At 35.4% G+C, this 22,033-nt stretch overlaps 1 protein-coding gene across 1 annotated transcript in view; it reads right to left on the reverse strand.

Annotated features, from left to right (window-relative positions):
• Window positions 1-3,646: 3,646 nt before the first annotated feature.
• LOC125230399 overlaps window positions 3,647-22,033 on the reverse strand; it is a 144,917-nt gene continuing 126,530 nt past the window's right edge. Inside the window, exon 2 of the mRNA XM_048135537.1 lies at window positions 3,647-9,544. The gene's annotated coding sequence lies outside the window, so the exon portion shown is untranslated. The remainder of the gene's footprint in view (window positions 9,545-22,033) is intronic.

Genomic DNA, 22,033 nt, shown 5'->3' on the forward strand with positions numbered 1-22,033 from the left:
AGAGCCACTTATGTATTGCATGGTCAGACAACAGGAGCTGACTGTTTATATGTTTGCCTGTTGTGTTTCACTGCTACTAAAAACTGATTTCATATTTATTTAAAACGCGTGCACAATACTTTTGGACTATGATATTGATAATATTATAATAGCATTATTGGATTTTCACTGTTCAATGTTTATTTAAAAAAGGGAGCAATAACTTAATAGCATTAGCTAGGTTTTACTTTTTTTACGTTAATTTGAATTAACTGCGTACCTAGTGTACCTACTAGGCTTATGTACCTATAAATGCTGATATTTATCATTTGTAATAACGCCTATAGTTGGGCCATATTAATTTTGCAGAATTTAACGATCTGCAGTGTGGAAAACCACTAAAAACGTTAAATTACTATTGACAACTGAAATAAAATTATTCAAACTCTTTAGTTTGATAAATCATGATTTTAAACATAAAAATAGGTTATTAATGTTATTATAAAAAAATACATTGCCTTCTTCCGTCGTTATAAAGTAACCACATAATTAGAGCGTTTTCGCATTATCCGATTCGATATCGGATGTAGAACCGATATCCTGCCTTTAACATTCCTCCTCCATCCGATATCGGATCGGATAGTGATGAAAACGCTCTTACACTTCCTATGTGTTAGAGTTATTTAAGTATTCCTAGGTCGCAATAATTTGTTTAAGATATGTTTGGCTTTATGTCTTATGTCTTTAATTTTGAAAATACAAGCACTAGGTAATATGTAGGTACTACTTGTACATTTAATGAGGTCAACGCGGGACATTAATTTTTCGAAAACGTAAGTATGTTCCGATCCGATATCGGATGTAGGACTCATATCCCATACCTATACTTAAGCCGCCATCTTTGATTTTTGCCTTTCAAATCCTTCCTACATCCTATCAATATTCGGATAATCTAAAAACGCACTAAATATGCTTTTTTTTTAATTATTTTAATACATATTTGATAATATAATCGACAAAACAGCCTACAAAAGCCTACCTACAAAAGGTAAAACAAAAGATAATACAAAAAAAACAAGGGAAAAATACATTACTAGCTAGCGTATAGAATTTCCCGTATGATGGATTTTATTGATTGGTCTTGTATAATGTTTTAATCTGTTTTCCTTCTGTAAGGCAACAAATTTGTGCAATAAGTATTTTAATATTAAGTTATGGTTATTAATGTGTTCAAAAAATATACAATAAATGTTCTCATATCTTTCCAAAATGAAATTAAATGTGTTAATAATACTTCTAAATCCTTTTAAATTTTGACATTATGTATTATCTGATCTCTATTTTATTTGAAGTGTAATTAATAATTATGTTATTTGACGTTATCAACATCACATAACATAACTACTCGTACTACCACAGAATTAGATTTAGATAGAAGAAACAAGTTCCTCTATTTGTATGGCGGCCGAGCGTGTCAGTTTTTGTACTGAAGTTGTTTTGTACTTGCCTGTGATTTTAAATATGTCTCAGGCCCTTGAGTTTCCATAATTTTTGTGTTGTTGCAATTAAATATCACGTAACGGGGCATTTTTAATGTTTTTGTTGACTTCAACATATAAAAATTGACGCCCGAAAGCTGCAAGCTGCGATTAAAAACGGACATCTCAGTGGATTTTACTGAGTTCAATTGACACGCTAAGTAGATTTCGGATAAATCAATTCGACGTTGTTACATAGGAAGTGTCTACCTTTTACCGCTAACGCTAACGCGTCTAACGCTAAAATTACAATTATGACAGTGGATTTATCAGAAGTTGAAATTAAGAGACTCCTATTATGTGGGATCAAATCAACTGATTTGTGACTCATTGCTGGTTGCCCTGATGGGTGTGATTCTACTTAAGACTACTGCTATCCCACTCTAATTAATACAGTTAGAAAAAGACGTGAAGTCTATCTCGCGGGTTGAGATACTGTCCATCATAAGCTGGACCTGCTTTTTCACAAGGACTTTCACAGTACGAGCGAGTCATTTCAAATTTAAATCATTTGCAATGCCCATGTACTTACTTCCTAATTGGTGGTAAAAACACTTTCTATGTGAGAGCATACATTAAAAAGAAGAAGATTATACCATCCCATACATTAAAATGCGACCGCCTAAAGACGTGCAAAAAGTAGATGGCGTCACTAAAAATGCCTTGTTGCCCTCGATTACTTGTAGTTTGGCGTTTCATGTCACTTTCGAGCCATACATCTATGTCAAAAGTGACACTTAACGCTATCTACATGTATAATCGATGTCAATAAGGCATTTTTTAGTGGCGCCATCTACTTTTTGCACGTCTTTAGACGGTCGCATTTTATTGTATGGGATGGTATAATCTTCTTAGGTATATTTAATTTATGGTGAGAGTAAGCATAATTGATTTTCGCAAGTTTCCTTTCGAGGTAATCAATGCGGAGTACCCTAATAAACTTCGTTAAGAAACTTGTCTATGTGTCTCCTAATTTTAACTTTGACACGTCGTCCAAAGTCATAAGCTATCTCTTTAGTTAGTCTCTTAGATTTCTAGTTAGGTATACTTACTTAAAAAGGCAATAAAAAGATTGTGTCAATTGTAGACTATGAATGTGTTACATCTTTAACCCTTTGAACGTCAAGCTTGTACGTTGCGAGCACGCATTCCACGAGCATGTCCTTTACGAAATGATTTTGTGTTGTATGACAGCTATTTTAATGAAACCCATAAAGTTCTAGAATAAGTATAAGGTACAGCGGGGCAAATCTCGACTGGGGATAACTAATCCATTTTTTCCATTATTACACTATGATGTTGAGTTCTACATGTATCCACTGAACACGCCTACCATATATAACCGTGGACACTCTATTTGATAATGCAAACATTGTAAAACATGGAAAAAATGGACCAGTTACATTGGCCCCCAGTCGGATATGCCCTGCTGGAATGCACGACAGTTGGTATTTTGCTGACGCGCACGTTGACGATCAAAGGGGTAAACATGACGCAAATTGTCGGCGTAAATTGCAAAGGAATGCTTCCTCGTTGCTTCACTTGGTGAATATCTAAGCCTTTATTTAAAAATATCTGCAAGTGATGTGATAATGGAACTTTTCACTTTTTTTTATGTTTCCATAATGATGTAACTATGTATTTATAACGATATGATGATTGTGAATTTGAAGCCCCTGAGTATTAGAAACTGATGTTTCGTTAATGTGAATATAATTTATTGGAATATTATTTTTTCTTTTTTTTATTTCACCCATCTTTGCGAATAAGTACTATTAACACGTTCCCTGTCCCGCTCTGAATAGTAAACTGTACGGCTTTGTCTTAAGCATGACACATAAGTGGGGGCAATGACAGTGAACGTGTTAAATTTAATACTAAGCTCTTAAAAACAGATAAAAATGTATCAAATTCCGGGTTTGTTATCTACTTTTCTTACTATTTCACATTGACGTCCAAGATCTTGTTAGATTGTATAAAAAATGTATCTATCTGTTTCTCAAGAGCCAATTTTAGACATACATTAGATATTCAAATAGCGTGATAGATTTCATCTCCATACAATTTATTCATAAAATTCAAATTTGTATCGAGATATCTGGAATGAAAGTAAATAAATACGCACAATGTTATCTATGTATTTAAAATTTAATTTTCGTTACTTATATACAAATTACAACATTCACTATTATAATATTAGTTTGTCCTATATTTACATATGTCATAGTACACTTTAGAAGCGTATTTTTTTATTCCGACAATAAATTACATCAGGAAACTTTTGGATTAGTGATTACCACGAATGATTATATTAACGACGAGGACCCGGTAGCTACAAGAGATATCTAAGAGGTTGTGGATGGTGGATATTCATTTTAGGAACCATATAATGTAGAATTTTCGATATAAGTAATTGGAATATTGACAAGATTATAAAACGTTTGATCCTCTATCCTGCAACTTAAGTAATAAGACCAGTGTGCGTACCCGAATGCACAAACGCTTCACGAAACGCTCACAAATCGTGAGCGAATCTTGAACGAATCGTAAAGCGTTTATTGGGCTTTCGGCTACGCACACAGTAGTAACTCTTCTAACAGACGTACGCCGCGCGGTATGTATGTATGCGCGCCGTGTACGTACACAGCGCCACATACATATATACATACCGCGCGGCGTACGTTTTAGAAGAGTTATTACATACTGGGGCCCATTTCTCGAAGCTACAAGGTACAATTTACAAGTGGTAGTCAATGTCTAATATGACAAGTTGGAAAGAGATTTCCGCTTGTAACTTTCAGTTTTGAGAAACGGGCCCCGTGTCTTATACTGTGGTTATACCGTTTGAACGCGACATTTATCGTGACGTGCGCGGCGCGTCATCGAGAATATTCTCGGAATACGAAGGATGTCAGTCACGTCATTGCCAGTCAAAGGGTTAAACTCTTGCGCGTTAGTTAATACTAACTTTTTAAATTTTAAAGGTACCCACTACCAACTTAGATTATCATCAAGCGTATTTAGCTGTTTAGAAAAAATGGAATTGTACACTAGAAAAGTAGCCGGCGAACACCGGCGCCGGGCCCCCTACTGCTCAAAATTGTACTTACTAATACTACTCGATAAAGATTCCCAAGGAAAGTAACGAGAACAATTAAAATCATCGAAAACTTAAAAAATAACGAAATAAATAGCTTTTTTCACAAAAGGGCATGAAACGATTTTTCTTGGATTCTAGTGGCATGAAGTTTTAAATTGATAAATTTATGTCTTATTTAATTGAAGTACAAATATCCTTGTCGAGTGACTCAAGTGTGTAAATAGCCTTAAGTATCTTAATAGTTGTGACAACAACCACTTGTCCTGAAAATTGTCCCAGATAGTGTTTAAACATTAACTTCTGTGACAGAGAATGAATACCACTAGAATTTCTGAAACGCATCGTTTCATCTACCTATAGTAAGTATAAATATCTGAGATCAAATAATATCCAATTTGTTTTTCAAATTGACTTTGGAATAAAAGGTAATGACATTAACTGATGCCTAATTGTAACTAACTGTCTTGAATATAACACTGAGAGACAGTTATTATAAAATGTCATATTGACTTTATAATGAATCATTTGACGTAATAAATAAATGAATTTATTAATTTATTAACATCATATTGACTTGGCACACTTTGTCATAGCAAATGGCACACAGAGTTAGCTATGGGCAACTCCACACTAGCGTCTCCTAAGCGTCGGTGTCTAGTGAAATCTATGGGTGCTGCTCGGTGCAGCTTAAGCCCATTGCCATTTCCCATAGCGCTGACTGGAAGCTGACCTTCAAAGATGCTTGTGTGGAATGGCTCTTATGATATTCGTGCTGGTTGGGTATTGAGGATCCTTGGTCCGGTAGTGTTTGTACGGAAAGGGAAGACTCATGAAACGGATGGGATCCAATAAATTTACGACGTTTCTTTTTCCGCGCAGGTTCAGCCTATTCGTTGTTCATTGTCTATTGTTTGATCTCAGTAAGCCGGTCCGAACTAAGCACTAATAACTGTCGCTACATGTAACACTTAGAGAGTGAAAGAGATCTGATCAACGCTCCGTTTGGACCGGCTGCAATTTGCGACGTACCGTCAATTTCATTCACGTATAATACGAAAAGTAAACATCTATTTTAATTCAATATTCGCTACGTGATTAGAGTATGAAATCGATTTTAACCGGCGTTAGGTACATTCGGACTTAGGTACCTACGTCCAAGAATACTGAAAGTAGTAAGTAGATACAATTTTAAATGTAATAAAGCAACAACAAATATGAAGTAATATTTCTTGATAAGACTTAAGTAACTTTGAAACTTGGCGATAAGTTTTCTTATCAGAGGGCTTGTCCACTTCAATACTACTTATCAACTTTCCCATTGCACGCAATATTGGAGAAAGTTTTCTTGATGAACTTCAAGCATAAGTACGTTTCAACGAACTCTTAAGTACGCCACAAATTGTCTAAAGTTAACAGAAGACTTAAATTAAGAGAAACGCTGGTTGCATTCGAAATAGGCTTATTCACAAGCTTATGGCGAAGTACTTAATCTTAGCTCGCTAATCAACATTAACTATTTTACAAAAAGTGCCAAAAATGTAAGCGTAATCCTTAGTCTGAATTTAATAAATACTTAATTTTAACTAAAAAATAGGACAGCACAATTGCACATGTCTAGGTTTTTATTTTATCAATTCTTCAGCAACGATAGTTGCTTTTGAGTAGGTAAGTAGTTTACACTTCCAAATGCAACCAGCCAGTCTCGCGTATAAATAAATGCATTATAACCTCTTCTCTAACTACAGTAATACATACAGTCCGTACCAGATTGCACTCATTTGGAACTATCGCGGTCTCCACCGCGTTACTTGTCATAAATATCACAACTAATAATAAATTATGTTCTAAATTCAACTAGACTAGAAACTCTAAACTTTAGAGTAATACAATTTAGAGTTTCTAGTCTACGCTTTACGCCTTCCCTCCCGGTATGCACCTTACATTTAGGGATATGGTATTTTTGAGCATCTACATTTTTATTTGCCACGTTACTCTATGAAAGGAGATAAACGTACGGTACGGTATAGTTGCGCTGGAAAAGATTGTAGATAGAGGAAAGCTGTCTAAGAGTCGAGTTTTGCGAGTTTCGATAAATATAAAAATATCTATATTATTTATTATATTTATACAAGTATACCGCACCAATTTATTAACTCCCACTATTTATACATTAAACTTATTTAGCACAGTACAAGGCCGGCCTTCACATTAAATAAGTAGGCATTGAAACTTGTTAATTAAACGCTACGCTACACTACGTATGTTGCTGTGTTTAGATAATATTAATTGATTTGTAAAACGCAGTCATGGTCATAAACACATACGGTACGCTTTCTGTTTTTATATTATAGGAATATTGAAAGTGTGTACTGTGCGTAAACGTTTATGGCCATGATATCGTAATAAACATTGTGAACAGATTGGGGAAAACGGAAATGGTTAAAGAATTTTCTGACCAATCTGTACAGATAGCTTTTAAGGTGAAACCAATGTCTCTTAAAAATACTGTGTATTATGCTCAATTTACAAACATATTGAGCGTTATATATGTTAAAGTGAAGGCCGCATAGACGTAAAATACGAATGTAGATACTCACGAAGGTGGGTTTCCTATAACAGGTAATACAATTCCTTTCCAGTAAAGCGCGCGCCGTGTGAACTCAACTGCGTTTTCTTACTTGTAACTAGGTATTTCTAATTGCACGGTTCACGGACATTGTTCTAACTTTAAATGTATGTCAGAGACGTTGAACATGTACTAACTTTGCTAGGTAGTGAAGTGATAAATAGACTGTTTATCTAGTGAGCTACATGTATAGTTAGGTAGTTCATTTTCCGAAGGAGCTCATTATCAATCACGATTAATTTAATTAAATCGACTTGCCTTCGTCAGGTGACATACCTAATCTATATCGTAAAGCACATTTAAGAGACAAAGTTGACCTTATTTAAAGACAATAAAGTTCACAGAATATCTCTAAATTGTGCCGTCGTTGTGTCTGATCTGAACTATAAGTTAGTACAATATTTCAATATCGTAAACTGTAAGCTTAATAATATTCTTGTTTAACATAAAAAGCGTTTCATACTTATTTGAATATTGGCGAGAAAGGCAATCAAGTTTGCCAACAGATGGCGTTGTTATCAAAAATTAACTGTCAAGCGTTTAATATGAATTGTTGATATTTCTTCTGCCAGTGTTTCTTATCAAGTCTTGGCGTAATACATTTTTTTTGTAACCCTTTTCAATCTAGGGAAGAAGAGGTATGACAAAAATGTATTAAAACCATTAAATATAAGTACGTATGATTGCCTTTCCCATACAACAGGACACGTAACCTTATACATACTGAGCGCAGCTGAGTTCACGAGAAACGGCGGAACAGAGATACTGCCGCAGCGCTGGGGGTCTAACAACATCGGACGGATCATTTCGCACAAATTGGAGCTGGTCCAGGGTTTTTTAAATGACAGATACCTATGCGTTTAGAGCAATCGATGACACAATATACGACTTTATATGTAGACAAGAAGAAGATTTTCATATGAAATAAAGTATACTTGCAGTGTATAATTTGATTTCATTTTTAAACTAGGTACCATTTTTGAAGAGTTTTGCATTGTTTCTCATTCGATTAATGAAAAATATATTACGATGTGTAAGTATAGCATTTTAAGCCTTCGACTGCTCTAATTACATAAATAATTGAAAACAATGAATGAAATAAAATTTGAACGTCCAGTTTTCGACCAAACTGCAACAACTATCTTTACAATCACAACCAGCATTCGTTTTAAATTCGTCAAACAACAAGACTGGTCGAAAGCGGATGCCATATTGTTCAGAAATACGGAATTATAAAAAATATTCAACGCTCGTATGGGTAGAAAAACTTAATGACTTTAAAGTAAAAAAATCGGTAAAAACAAGTAAGTAGTCAACATACAATTTCATAAGTTTCAGACGCACGCAAGTCAGTCAAGATGGACGTAGCAGTTTTTTGTAAGAAACATTGTAGTAGTTCGTTCTAGTACATTCTGTAACGTTACACGTCCGTCTTACCCGGCATTGCATATTTATTATGTGTGAAGAATTGCGTTTTTTAGTAATTTTTCCAAAGTTACGTACCTATGGCAGTTTAAAATAACCTCATTAACTCAAAACATAACCTCAATCATAACTGTTTCAACATAAACTTGTATAAAAAGTATCAGATTAGCTAAATAAGTTTGTATAATCTTGTCCCAGATTACAAAATTTCGTATTCTGATACTTGCGAGAGCAAATTTTAAACAGTCACTAAGAAAAACAACAATTGATCCTCCAATAGATTTGAAAACCGAAAAAAGATTTGATTGTATCTAGTATTAAAGTCAAATCAAAAAAACTTCAACGTAGCATTCTAGACTAAAGAGGTATTTTAGGAGCATGATTTTTGATTTGACTTGAACACTATCAGACTTAATTTAGTAAATAGTCTCAGGTGTCTATCTTAAAATAAACTTTGCAAATTATTAATGTTTTATATCTCAGTATGTTGATTGATTGCGTCGTGCGTTCATTTTAAGATAGTTATACTCTTGGTACAACTAAAATTTTCAAACAAGCCTCAAAAGTATATAACCTTAAACTCCAACAGAGAATAACCTCAAATCTGCACGATAACGTCAAAACTGTCACATTGACAAAACATAACCTCAAATCTGCACGATAACCTCAACATTGTCACGTCGACAAAATATAACCTCAAAATCCAAGATGGCGTCCAACATAACCTCAAAAGTTGTGTCAAAACCCAATGTAACCGTCCAGCCCCGTCCTTCCCCTATTCACTGCGGCGGCGCGGGCGGCCCGCGCGGGGCTCGCGGTCAGTCGCCCGTCGCTGTCACTGTTGTCCAACTCCACGGGCTGTTGTAGCCCTTCTGACTGAAAAGAGAGAAAAAAATATGGTTAGAAAAGGAGGGGTATTTAAGAATTATGAGGTTAAATTAAGGCGTGCCAATGGACTTGGAACAGTCGATGTCTAACACTAATCGATTGATCGACGTCCATAGAGCAGTCGAAAAAATTTATCGATTGATGTAAAAGGGCCAATTAGATCAATATCAATAATGATCACAACAAGGCTCGACAATAAGTTTTTATCAAGTGATAAACGATATAATGCTAATTCGATATATCACATCATGAAGACAAACGAGTTTCAATAACGCTCTTATGATGTAAATAATCATGATGAACGGCTAGGTATAACGGTACTAGTCCAAGGGTCTTTGGATTATTGCTACAATAGGGCCATCCAAAAGTAGGTAGGTCTCAAGTTTATTGACATATTATGATATTTTTTATTGAATCACATTTAGACAAATATATCAAGTTAAACGCGAGTAGATAAAATTGAAGTTATTTTTTAACCGACTTCAAAAAAAGGAGGAGGTTCTCAATTCGACTGATTTTTCTTTGTACTCGTAAAAATGTGCCTAATTTTAGTTCTATACGTTGTCATAGCTTTAGATTTAATTTTATTCTAGTTTGGTAGCTTTATAAAATAAAAGACATTTTAAATAATGTTTTCCCTCTGGAACGGATAGGCGATGGCGCGCACTTGACCTAGATCGATGCGCAAGTGAGTCATGCGCTCATGCGACACGCACAAATACCAATACGCGCGCTGATATGATACACTCGCGTACGTATTTGTTAACACATCAAATATCAGCGTCCCACTAGACGGATTATCTGTTTGATGACGCATTTTATTGCATTTTGTCTAGCTCGCTCGCATTGGCTAGCAGCTGTTGCATTCGGATGGAGCAGGTGAGAAAAATACAGCAAAATCACGTTTTTCGTCACAGATGACTATTTCGTTCAGAGCGGGCGAACGAATTACAGTATGAACAATCCTAACTGGCGCAGTCGTGAGGGATGGCATCGAGCAGGCGTCCTTATAGTTAAAACTTAATATTATTTTACGTTCGTTCGTGTTATTTTAATGGTCCACATAAAACCTTCTGATTATCAACCTAATACAGACAGATTGAACATCAAAACTGCAATGGTACAAGAAAAATATAAATAAAATTAAAATATATATAACGATTGCACTCAAAATTGTTACCAAATTGAAGCATTTTACGTCAAGAAAGAAGGGCCCATCACGAAGTGGTGCCCTCATTTATTTCCTATTATTTTACGTCGCAATGATAAGCTACATGATAAGCTAGTAAACAACGCAGCGCGTGCATTGTTCATAACTTTATAAATTTAGACAGGCATGACCGAAATTGCACCGGACAGATAGCATGGTATACAATATGTAAGATCCATGAATATTTGAATAATGTTCACACATTCATACATATTCAGGCCGCATAATGCACTCAGTGGGGCCAGTGTGGGCATCATGAGTTTTTAACATGATACTCGATAACGACAATGTTAAGGAAAATATTTGAGTTATTGAAAATTTTTGGTAACAGTAAGTAAAAGTTTAGGGCGCGCTGTTCACTTGCTCCGTTCAATGAATGTCACGTCAATAAGGCCGATAGGCAACATGCCGTCCTTTTTCTTCACGTTGGAGAAAAAGGGAGGCATAGGTACAGACCAATGATCATATTTCTATAATAAACATATGATAGTGGACTATCGGCCTTACTTATGGTAAGAACTCTGTTGTGTGACTCACACAGGGAGGTTCGCGACAATTATTTTTTATGAACGCGGCTTTGATAAGAAAATAAATTAAAAAAATGGTATCTGTAATCAAGTTATGTAACCTGCCGAAGGCACGTGCGGGTTATGTAATCAGAATAACTTAATTAAGAGTTTTACGGCGTACTACGCTGAAGTCGTACATACTCGTAGGTCTTTGTTTACTGACTAGAATGTACCTAGGTATAACAATTCCATACAGATCCAAACTGTTTTGAATAACGTCACTTTTGACACCGATTGATCAGATTAATCAAAATCCAAATCCAAATGTTAATGTCAATAAAATGAAAACAGGCATGTAAATTACATGAAATTTAATTTTACTCAGGTAAGAGGCGTGTTAAGAAAATATATTCTAAATAGAATATTTATATTAATAAGTGTAGGTACTATTGTAAGTAAGTCTCAATGTATAAGAAAATTTAATTTTTAAGTTTCATTACAGTTCTAAGTTTCATTTCGTTTCGAAGATATCTCCAAAATATGCTTTTAGGCTAGGCTTTAGGACCTTATTTTTGTTAGTTTTTTTGAATGCTAGTTAATACTGTTTATATTTAAACTATGTCAGCTAACAGTTATCAAAAGAATTATTCGTTTCTCTGTAATAGCAACAATTTCAGACTTTCACTCATTTTGTACTCGACAGTACGCGTTGCGTTCAAACAAAAAGAGTGACAAGAAATAATTACAGTAATGAGTAATGCGTAGCTTAGCTCTCTCTCATTTGTCGCTTACATTACAAGTATGCAACAATTCTGTTTTAAACACGCTATTTAAATGCTGCAATTTTAATCTGGAGTCCGACATGCGACTAGACAGTAAATTTTTTTTTACAAACAATTGGAGTATTTTTTTTTACAAACGTCAATTGAGGTAGCCCCTCTAATACTTACAGTAGGCCTAGCACATGATTGCCGCGAGAGTATGTCGCCGCGAGATAGACTACCCGTCCTTATGTCATTAATACAGTTAGAAGAAGACGTGTGATCTATCTCGCGGCGACATACTCCCGCGGCCATCATGTGCTAGGCCTACTGGATATGAGTTTAGATTATTTCGAGTACGAGTATATGTGTGGTTATTCCTGTTTATAAAAGTACCTTAGATTTAGGACAAATTTTAATTCTGTAAAAAAAAATACAATCTTGACACCACATCAATGTTTGCAGACATTTCATCGAATGTTAGGAGCATTAATTTTATTTTCAGCTACATAAAAGTTGGCGGGTAAGTAAAAGATTCGAGTAAAAACATATTTCTTCTTTTTTTCAATTAGGTACGTCAAACCAACAGATACTTGAAGGAAATGTCATAGGATAGGGACCATCATTTAACGTAATATCTGTGACAGGCGACGAAAGCCGGTAACAGTTGTATGTGACATAACACATTTCATATGTGTGATAATAATACTGATAATAATATGGACGTGATATACTAAAACATCCGTTTATATTGTGATCGATGACGTTTTACGGGTCAAATAAGTATAGTATTTTGGATACAAATGTTTTGGGTAATTTTTTTCAAAGTTGTCCATCCCACTTTTTTTGGATTAGGAAATGTTTATGTGGTTTCCACTCAGAATCGCGAGCTCTTTAATTCTAATAGGAGAAAAAAAGTGTCCCAAGGTTTTTTCCCATTCCGTTACCATTTTTTCATACATTTTGTATGGCGGTAACGGAACGGAAGGTTCTAAAAAATGTATGGAAATCTTGGGACATTTTTTATCTTCTATCAGTAGGCCTAGCATATGATGGCCGCGGGAGTATGTCGCCGCGAGATAGATCACACGTCTTCTTCTAACTGTATTAATGACATAAGGACGAGTAGTCTATCTCGCGGCGACATACTCTCGCGGCAATCATGTGCTAGGCCTACAGGATCGAAAGACCTCGCGATTCTGAGTATTAATCGTGTAAAAAATACCCATGTAACCCATGTTACAAAAAAGTGGGGTGGACAACTTTGAAAAAAATGGCCCATTTACTAAAATCTCATTAATCTGGTTCTAAGCCCAAAATCAAATGTTACCAATTCTTCTAATAATGGAATTTGTAGCAACATCTATTGTATCTTCAATGTAAAGTTTTTTTCTATAAGTTACGAATTACACGAACCCCATTAGGCCCAACTTATTTCAAGATATGTTGTATATAACTGATCCCGTCTGATCCACAGACTGGCAAGTAAAATTGCTCATTAGTCTAGTAATTCGCTCAGCAGGGCGGTGTTCTGGCAGCCGGCGAACCACCGTTAGCAACGGTAGATTTGATTAGCGCTACGCTATTAGACACGCCGCTCCATCTTTTTATTTGACGATTTACACTTTGTAATTATAATTACTGTAGTGCACTTTGGTGGTTTTGTTTTAATTTAAGCAGCCGTCAGTGTGGATAACTTTTATTCGCTAGCTCTGAGGGTCTAGAATGGTCGTACTTTAGCAGTCTGTATAGTCTTAGTCTTGATCTCGTGATCATAATGTCTAAAGTTCAGCCATCATTGTGTGGCATTTGTGGAACCAAGCTAACTTGGCTGCATAGACAATCGTTAAAGTATCATGGCGAACGAACTGCTTTTGTTTTTAACGAAAGAGCGATAAAGAAGCGAGATGTATTGGCGTACCTATTGTCCACGCGTCCTGCATTGTAGCAGTGTTACTATCAACGTAAAAATGTTATGACATTTTTAGTGGGTGGTCACGTTTTATTATATAAAAAGGTCGTTAGTAATTTTCTTAGACGGACATCATTACAAAAATAATATAATTTACAAACTAATATGTTTGAAATAATCCGCTACGTCTAGGAAAACTGGGCTACGAAAATAACAGTTAAACAAAACTTTTGTGAATTATTTTCAAAGTGAAAAATGTGTTCATTGACAACAATAATTAATTTTCTAATATTAAAAGTAATTCCGAAATCAATCATCCGTTCAGGTCAAGTTAAAAACAAAATTCAATTAAAAGTTGTTCCGTAAAAACGAAACGGTCACGGTGCAGGTCACGGTGTATTAAACAGCAGTACAGAATATTAATACTTGGCAGGTAGCAAGCACTAATTGGTTTGCCAATATTAAAAGTAGTTGTAAACGCGTGTGTGTTACGCTACACCTACTTTTCCAATTAGTTTTGGAAGCTGTAAAGAACGAACTAACAGGCATATTCAAATTTTAACCAGGGGCCCATTTCTCGAAGATACAAGTTAGAATTGTTTGTCAATGTCTATTATGACAAGTTGGAAAGAGACTTCCGCTTGTAACTTGTAACTTTCATTTTTGAGAAATGGGCCCCAGGACGCCGAAATTATGACGGTGTGGATAGGATCTATCGGTGTCAAAACTAACGTTTTTGATTGAAGAAAATTCATTGCAATCATGACGTTTTACAATGCCTCTAAGTCAAAACTAATGTTTTTCTTTAGTAATGTCAAGATTTTATTAGCTGCTTCTACTAATGAATATCTACGTACGAATTTTGCTTACTATAAAAGCTCGGCCACACATGCGCGTTTTGAGAGCGTAGGCGGAGCGTTAGCGGACCGAAATGATAGCGGTGCGCCCGACGAACGCATGCGTTGCGCCCAGCGGACGCCGGCGGGAACTAACGAGCGCGGATTGCAAGCGGAATGCGCGCGAATTGCGAGCGGAACGCCAGCGTTCGTCCGGCACAGCGCTAACGCTACGCTATCAAAACGGTTTACGTGTGGCGGAGGCTTAAGACAGACAGAGAACAGCTAGTACTATGATCAGTATATTTAATAACAATCTGTACGTCTGTTGTGAACTTTATGATATTCTCGACTAAAGGCTTGTCGTTGTCAGCTGAATGACTTACTGTGCTGCATGTATTTTAATTAGATTGAGCTACATAAGGTCAACTAGGGCAATTGCAACTATGTACATTGTACTCTTAAAATATAAGAGTAGGTATTAGGTACAGCTAGCTGTAGTCATGGCACAATTTCGCTACTTAGGGCCAGTTGCACCAACCACATTTGACAGACACATCATCGTCACTCAGCAGATTTCGATTTATGGAACTTCTACAGTGATGAATAAAATTTAACGAACGCTTTAACGGTGCCCGACGGTTTGGTGCAACCGGCCCTTAGTCACATAGAAAAGTTAACTCATAGTGGTTTTAGCTTTATACTCCATTATTTTCAAAGTAATTGCCATTTTCCCATAGTCGTTGCCGTAGCAATTGCCCTGGCTGACCTTACTATAACATCGTATTTGTAGGTTCTACTAACTAATAGCTGAATTTAACCTTTCATTTATAAACCTCTCGGAAGGCATTGCCACTGACTGAGCGCCGTCTTGAGAAATTACTCATTTTAACTCGTGTTCGAACACACCTCAAATGTGCCCGTCCCAACCTAACCAGCTAGATCTACTCAAATTCATAATATAGACGTTAAACGATTTCAAAGGTCTATCTTGCAACCACTTAAAATACCACTGTACTTTGCAGTTCGTAAAGAACAAAATACTAAGACACTCGTCAGTGACTTTAAAGACTTTTAATGTTCACAAGGCTTCGAACTGTTCAACCAAGAACCAACTTATCAATGCTGCCCATAACGGCTGTGTTTTAGTAATGCACGACCAAATAAATATGTGTGAAGGTTATTACTGATATTCACCAGCGTCATGAACAAGTTGGTGGTGTAGAATCTAGAACTAACAAATAAATAGTATAGGCTTGTACCAATAATGTGCAAAATGGCTTTTATAAAATGCCGCGGTTGGGTGCCACGGGCTTGGGGCATTTGTGTCAACATTGTAAAGTGCAATGAGCGAAACATTTTGTATTACTTAAATCAAGCAATCGATCAAAAGGTACATAAAAATATATATTTACTATTGGAATGTGTGTAATAAATAAAGTGAACGATATGTTATTAAATAAAATGCGGTCGTAGTATTCGTTTAGTGATAAAATTGTTCTGTGTACCTGTTCCAGAGATAGGAAACTTACATATAGGTGTAAATGGGTTCAGAGTTATATATTATGACATTTCGATTTAAATTACATAAATTATTAGATGGCCGGTCTTCTTCAAGTCAGTATGAACTTCTATCGATAAAACTAACGTGGAATGGGATCATCTATGTACACACTATACACACAATAATTAAAATAGTGTTTTATTTATTGGAGGACTTTAGTACTTAATTTTAATGGTAAATTATGGAATGAACCATGTACCTGATTAGGTACTTTCAAATTGTTTAAAAATATCTACAATTATTGCAAAACAACTAGTAAATATGACATTTTGTCTGCTCTGTATGTTTATACTATAATAATTAAAGGGCACTATGTCTATGCTTCGCTATTGCAGTCAAAATAAAGTTGTTTACGACTCACGACTACACCGTTAAACAATTATTATATTATCCATTGAAATTCCATTTTTATCGTTATTATGTTAAATATACACTCTAGAGCCGCTCTGTAAAGTTCATTTCGGCGTGGTATAACGTAGTGGTTTTATATGCTGTCCAAATGTCATCGTTACATTATATGTCAGTGGCAGTATTCAACTTTTGGCCAATGAAAAGAGGCGATAAAGCGAATGGGTGCGTAGCCGAATGGCACAAACGCTCACGAAACGAAACGCTAGTAGATATCTATCTCTATCGCTCGTGCGTATTGGCGCGACAGAGCCAGACTAGCTTTCGCGGCGTTTCGTTTTCGTTTCGCGTCGGAGAAATGCCATTCGGCTACGCGGCCTGAGCTATTTGATACTATGCCATGGCGTGGGGCCACGCCATTATATTAGCGATAGTGTATGATAATAATTAAAAATAATTTCATGAACTGAAATTAATGTGATAATATACTACTTATTTAACCTTTTAACCGCTGTCGTTTGACGACTGGTCTGGCTGTCGGTAGTGACCCTGCCTGCTAAGCCGCGGTCCTGGGTTCGAATCGGTAAGGGCATTTATTTGTGCGATGAGCTCTGATATTTGTTCCTGAGTCATGGCTGTTTTCTATGTATATATGTATGTATTTATCTATTTAAGTATGTATATCATCGCTTAACACAAATAGTACAAGCTTTGCTTAGTTTGGGGCTAAGTTGATCTGTGTAAGGCGTCCCCAATATTTATTTATCTGTAGTTACAGATATAAAACCCAATATCCAGCTCGCTCATATATACCTACATAAGACGAATCTTTGCGAAAATTAGTACTCTCACAATCACTGAAAGACGTACTCTAACACGTTGACAATACGAGTAGAGGCGTTAATAGAGCTGCCAAAGAGCTCCGATGTATTTTAAATTTGGCGACTGTACCTATACCATTGTTTCCATGATTTATAATGTTTGCATTATTAAATAGAGTGTTATACAGAGTGGGTCCTGTAACAAAGGCGAAGAATTGAACTCTAGGCTATTCTCCTTATACTGATCAACATTTGTTCGGTGACTTTTAAAAATAACTTGTATTTTGATTTTTATCACCATTGAAAGTTTTTTCTAAGAGCTAATGTATTGCAAATTCTGTTAAGTCTAAAGTGTGACAGACAACGTCAATGACAACAATAAGATAGATAGATGAAGCTAATATTTATTTTGTATGAAAAATTAAAAATTTAAAGACTTCATTTTTTTAAAAGTCACTGAACAAATGTTGATCAGTATAAGGAGGATAGCCTACAGTTCAATTCTTCGCCTTTGTTACAGGCCCCACTCTGTATATGGTAGGCGTGTTCAGTGGATACATGTAAAACTCAACATCATAGTGTAATAATAATAATGGAAAAAAATGGATTAGGTACGATTTCACCCCGTTGTTCAAAGATTTGCGGAATACTGATTTCAAAAATATTTATAAATTGATTATGGAGTTTAATATCTGTAGCGAACTAAATGAAGTAAATATTTTGCTTGCTTTATGGTTGTACTGGGGTTAATTGGTACTTGACTTGACTGATAGGTCAAATCATTTAGGTACCCTTTAGTAAATGTCAAACTGATTATGTCTGAGGCATGAAAACGCTGTATCAAATTGTTTTGTTTGTTTAAAATGATCATGTAACGTGTACAATATACGGACTTGAGTCGGTAAGTACCTACTCACTTACTCAGTCTTATTAATAACACTTCTGGTCGAAGGATTTTAGTACCTAAAATAACAATTAGGAAATCAGCTATTTTAAAATGAAACTAATGAATAATTCACGTGATCTAAGAATATTTCACCAAAAAAAAATCTTGCAATTTCATGATATTTGGTGAGCTTTTAAAATAATTAAAAGTACTGACAAAAAAGATTAGACAATAGACATTAAAAAGTCGCAACATTGTAGTGTCGTCCATTTCAAATTAAACACTTATTGGTTGTTGTGTTCACTTTTTAATGTTTACTCTTTTTTGGCTGATTGTAGGTATTTATAGTTTTTGGGATCATTTCAAAATGACGGAACTAAGAAGGCTTGCGCTCACAGAGCCACTAATTTACCCTATCGGAGTAAAACCTAAATAGTTATTTGTTTTACAAGGGGGCAAAGTAGTTGTTTAACCGCACGTGCCAATATTGATACCTGAGCAAGCGAAAGATTCCAATATTTTAAAAAGTGGAATCTTGAGCGTTGCGAGGGTATCAAGGCACGAAGGTTAAACAAACTTTGCCACCGAGTGAAACACAAAATTTTTCACCACACCAACACGAACAAAATACATCAAACAAAACTCATACTATAAAACATCAAAATACATCAAATCCATCAATTTCTTCAATATTTATGATTAAAAATCATCATTTATAGGTAAAATCTAGCAGCCAGATTACGACATTGAGTTAAAATTTGTATGAAATTACTTTGCCCCCTTGTGGATAAAATGCAATTTTGCTATCTGTTTTCGAATAGCAAAGAAAGCCTTTACCAGTTGGTGTGGTGAAAAAGTCTTTGCACTATTATTGGACTCAGTGAATAACACCAACTAAGCCTTCATGCACGCCCGCAATAATCACGTGAATTTGGGTTACCCGTATCCCACATATAATTTGCGACCGATCTCATGCCAATTGTACCAATTGCGGCCGACCCCTGGGTCGTAACGCGCAGCTGTTTCGTCCATTACTCTTTGACCCCTGCCACGTAAATCACCTCACATTGTTATGGTTCAGATTACACTGGTACTTATACCCAGCATAGCTTGAAACAGTTCGAATGAGAGTGTTAGGTAAGTTCAGGTGGTGCCGTGACCAGGATATTTAGACACACCGTATGTTTAAGAGTGTGTGTTAATATGGGTCAGCGTATTGTGTAAATGAGTACTGATAGGTAGTTGGTGCTTTGGTAAGTACTTGGGCTGAAGGTTTACGTTATATTGGTCAGTAAATACGTACTGTTGGGCTTTATGTGGGGAGCCCACATTAATTCAAAATGAGAGAAAAAATTCTTTAGTAACTTTCAAACTTAGAAACACGTTAAAGGGTAAAACAACGACAAGATCGAGACCTCAGTTTGACAGTAATAAATAAGTATAAATTATATCATAATCTAATAAGTCCGCGAATTGAATTTCAAAAATAAAGCTATACTAACTAGTTAAAGTGTTTTTTTATTTCCGCTACCCAAAGGTTGTCTGGTAGAGATCGCTCTTTAGCGATAAGACCGCCTGTTGTCTGCCTCTATTTATAATCATTTGTTTTGTCTCCGCTGTATCTTTTTTCTGTATCTCTTGTTGAGGTGTGCAAATAAAGAGTATTCTATCTATCTATCTATCTTAAAACACTAAATCAGTAAGTATGCGTCAGATGCACATACATCCAAATTCAAAATAAATTAGTGCTTCAAAACACTCCTATGGGATTTTTCATAACTTTTTTAAACCTCCAAAACGCTGCCAAAAGCCGGACACTGAAGCTGAAAGTTGCCGCAAAAAGTTGTGCAAAAACTCCGCGGCCTCCGCCACAAAAGGGAATCCCCCTGCATTTTTTAAAAGTTCTGCTCTTCACGATAGAACTTTGAATATACGACTTACCTACTGTTGTATACATACTATCTTATTTACATTATACTTATGTAGTAGAAACGGCGGAGACGGCTACAGAAAGGTATTGGGCCAATTTTGTGTTTTCGCTTCTAATTTTGTCATACTAATGGGTACCTAAGTAATTAGATATTTCAGGCGTTCCAAGCTAAGTACAAAGATTACATAATTTAAAATAATCAGAAAACAAGTATATGCTAAATATAATTGAATGGCTTATGGGAACCTAGGTTTTATCATACGTACATTTTTATGGTGAATTTGTGTTTGTTGACTATATTTCGGGCAAAAGGAAAACCAAGAAAAAGCTCGCTCGTTCAAATCGTTTAATTATTCTATCTCAGTCTATTCACTCTAGTCACAATATTATTTAAATCATAAATATGTAGTCTCACAATATGTGAGTGTGCACGGGAAAACGTCCCACTTTGTCGATTGCTATAAAGCCGTTTTGTCAGTTTATTTACGAGTAGTCTTAATGGTAACAGACAAAGTGGGACGTTTTACTAAACACACTCACATAATATTATAATGTATTTGCTTTCACTCTATGTCGCAACAATGACATTTCAAATCTTTAAGCATTTAATACGAAATCAGCAAGGAGAAAAGGCATCCGCAGAAGTAGGTAGGCGTTATTTATTTTACGGTCGTTTTATGAGCGTTAAAGGCATAAAACTCCTCTTAACGTTACATAGTAGCAGAAAACATTCTGGCTCAGTAATCACTATGTTAGGAGATAGTAATAAGAGTAACGTTTATAGGGGAAGACTAAGTATAGGTCAGCAATTCCCGTCAACTTTGTACAATGCCACGTCATCAAATTTTAATTGATCCTATTTTGTTACCAACATTTAGTAATATAATTCGACTTTCGTAAGATATATACAGGATAATTGTTATAATTAAGAAAATATAGATACTAGAGAACCTTAATGACGAAATAAAACTTAATAAAATCTCAATTCATCAACAAAATCTTGGTAACAAAATAGGAATTAATAAAAACAAATTTAACTTTTCCCTTAATTTTTGTACAAACTTTTCGAGAACTGCTGAGGTTTATGTTTCACTGCATAGTATACATATAGCCTTACAAGTCTCATACAAACGCCTCTACACCGTGTTTCACTTAACACTAAAAACCTGAAAACCGTTTGTTCAGAATCGAGAGTAGAATCGATTGAGCTATATCTTGATGGAGGTAATATTTTTATTTAAATTAGTATTATTTATTAGTTATTTTTTATGTGCCTATTCTATTGTATTCGTAATACAACATTGTGTATATCGCATTGCTAGAGGTTGTTTACAGATTTAAAGATGAATATTCTATATGAGTTTAAAAAAATAAAAATCAGTTGGGTGTCTTAGGTTTTGAGTGATACCGGAAACACGGTGTATAAGTTAATTATACCATAGAGGAATAAGTAAGGCAAGAGTTGTAACTCCATACATCAGTAAATGCTAGTTATTTGTAGTGACATCTAGCGTCAAACGTCAATCACGTCAAAAAGCGTTAACTATCAGTACCACTACTCGACACTAGGTGTCAACAGTGTCTCGTAGCAGTACCACAGAATATATAATAGTACAAGTACAAAAGGCTCACTCCTTTGATGTTCACAAAATGCCGCCATTCTAAATTCTTACCTACATTAACAAACGAACCGCACGCGA

This window comes from Leguminivora glycinivorella, chromosome 10 (genome assembly GCF_023078275.1).
Source record: "Leguminivora glycinivorella isolate SPB_JAAS2020 chromosome 10, LegGlyc_1.1, whole genome shotgun sequence".
In the NCBI taxonomy this organism is placed as follows: domain Eukaryota; kingdom Metazoa; phylum Arthropoda; class Insecta; order Lepidoptera; family Tortricidae; genus Leguminivora; species Leguminivora glycinivorella.